Source organism: Daphnia magna, linkage group LG4 (assembly GCF_020631705.1).
Source record: "Daphnia magna isolate NIES linkage group LG4, ASM2063170v1.1, whole genome shotgun sequence".
NCBI lineage: Eukaryota > Metazoa > Arthropoda > Branchiopoda > Diplostraca > Daphniidae > Daphnia > Daphnia magna.
In genome coordinates, this window is record NC_059185.1 from 6,003,443 (window position 1) to 6,006,346 (window position 2,904).

Sequence of the window (2,904 nt, forward strand, 5' to 3'; positions counted from 1 at the left end):
CTGCAAAAATTATCGTTTTGTTTCCTTTGTGGGAAAGAAGGAATGGACCAAGCAGTTCTATACCCATTTTCTAAAAAGGCCTCTCTACTTCGATGCATTGCCGGAATCCCAGAAGTTTATCTGGAACTACTTTTCAGCCTTTACAGCTTTCGCAGGTTTTAACGCAGCGAGTTATGTCAAGGTTTAGTTATGGCCAAAAAATGGACTGCAAATTTTGTGTGACGTCGATAATATGAGCACAATCCAAGGAAGCTTTGCACTTGTTTAACTTTGATTGCCATCGAATGGCCTACTGCTAAAGATGAAAAAATTTTTTCACCTCCAATTTTTCAGGAACCGGACCTACACATTTCTCGGTAACGAAGTGCCCTATCACTTAATGTCTTCTCAGCACATGAACACTTTGACCATTTTAGTTTAAGATTAGCTTTTGCAAGAAAATCCAGCACTAAGCAGAGCCGTTCTAAATGTGGTTCAAATGTTGCCGAGTACACGGTGACGTCATCTAGCTACCCACACAACAATTTAATGCAGTAACTAATCCTAAATCGGTCTTACTAGGACGTGCATTACTGGACCGGCAAAGGACGTTATAAGGACGCGCTTAAGCCACGGTAGTTTTTTTTTAAATCACGTTCCTCAGAAGATCTCTTATTTTGATCGATTTCTTTAAAAGCCACGTTGCCACAATTAAAATTGTAGCTTTGGGGTTCAACTTTGTAAGAACTACGTACACCACATAAAATAATTATCTGGAATTGCTTTTTTCAATACTTAGTGATTGGTTAAGAAGAATAAGCTATGTCTATAATGCGGGAGTTCAATGATCAAAACTCATAACAATTATGTTTTTCTTCTTGTATTTTGGTCAAAGAGCGAAAAGTGTCTACTTATTAAATGCTAAATTTTATTCAAATATTCAATTCTGAAATATGGAAGACGAATTTATTTCCCTGTATGATATATCAGTCTAAAGATACATATAATAGTTTTGAATGTTGCGTATATGGTTAGTTTATGGAGGGGTTTCCGGAAGGGGAATAAACATATATGGGGTGAGAGCATTTAAAAATATTACTAAAATTACACAAATAAAATAAAGAGGAAAGGGTCTACTAATCTACTGGGTATGGAGTTTCTACGGGAAAAGGGGGGATATCCTCAGCTTCGGGCCTTGGTGCACCATGATGGAAATGGGCACACACCATATCCATGTTAGAAATACAAATGTTTCTCAAGTATAATCTTTAATCTTTATTACCACTTGAAGTTCCACACGAGAGATTGTCACAAAAACAACTGACTTATATAGATTAATTACAGTCAGCAACAAGACCAGACGTATAAGTAAGGGGTTCTGCTAAATAGTAGCCTATTCTGTGAACCGCATGATTGCAATTCCAACACACCCACTCAATCATGTGAAACATACAACCACTCAAACATAAAGGAATTTTACACAAATGAACACATCCCGATGCTAAATCTGAATTTTAAGAAATTATTTCGATTGACGGCTTTGGTTAGAACATCTGTAAATTGATGTTCAGTTGCCACGTACTGGATGTTAATTTCTTTGTTTTCTTGCATTTTCTAATGTAATGATATTTCACATCTATGTGTTTTGAACGTTGATGGAACTCTGAATTGCGTACTAGACGTATGGCTGACTGGTTGTCACTAAACAGCGGGGTGGGAACAGCTTGTTCAATGCCAATCTCTTTCAGTAGACTCCTAAGCCAAATTGTATTTTGCACTGCCATGCTTGCGGCCACGTATTCTGCCTCAGTGGTGGATATTGAGACGCACTGTTGTTTTACGCTGCTCCAGGAGATCGGCCCACCGTTGAGCATGAAGACAATTCCAGTGGTGCTACACCTATCGTTTTCATCGCCGGCAAAATCAGAGTCGGAGTATACTACAAGGCGATCCTTATCAGCTACATCACCGTACGAGACTCCAAATGCAGATGTCCCTTTGAGGTAGCCAAGAATCCTCTTCACTGCCTGCCAATGAGTTTGATTCGGTTGACTGGAATATTTGGCCACTTGGCCAACAGCATACGAAATATCTGGGCGTGTGCAGATAGAAGCAAACATTAAAGACCCGATTGCCTCTCTGTAGGGTAAATGCGTTGCTTGTGACTTTGCAGAATCTGGTGGCTGATTCCTTTTTAGATGGGAAAACGGATCGGCTGGAACATCAAATGGGTTGCAATCATCCATTCGGAAACGAGATATGATTTTCTTTATGTAGGATTCTTGACATAAGTGAATGTTCTTCAGTCTTCGGTTTCTATGAATTTCGATTCCAACAAAATGGTTAACAGAACCTATAGTGATTTCAAAATTCCTAGACAAGTAATCAATTATGCTGTCAAGTTTGGATTGTTGGATGCTGCAAAGTAAACCATCGTCCACCCATATTGCTAAAATGGTAACGTTTTCATCATCATCCTTTTGAAAACATACGCACGGATCTGCTGAACTTCTTGTGAAAACATATTCAATAAGAAAATAATTGAATTTGGTGTTCCATTCTCTTCTTGATTGCTTTAGTCCAATAAAGACTTTTCTTTAAGCGACAAACCTGTCCACTTCCATCTTGAAAACCGGAGGGCTGATCCATGTAGAGCTCCTCGTCTATGTCACCGTACAAAAAAGCAGTTTTTACATCAAGTTGTACAATTTCGAGATCATGCGCAGCTACAATGGATAGGATAACACGGAGTGAATCGTGCTTAACGACTGGAGAATACGTTTCACCATAGTCAACACCTGGATTTTGTAAAAATCCTTTGGCTACCATTCCTGCCTTGAATTTGACACCTTCAGGCCCCCTTCTCTTTAGCTTGAATACCCAGCGATTTTTGATTGAGGCACGCTCGACAGGGAGGTGAGTCAA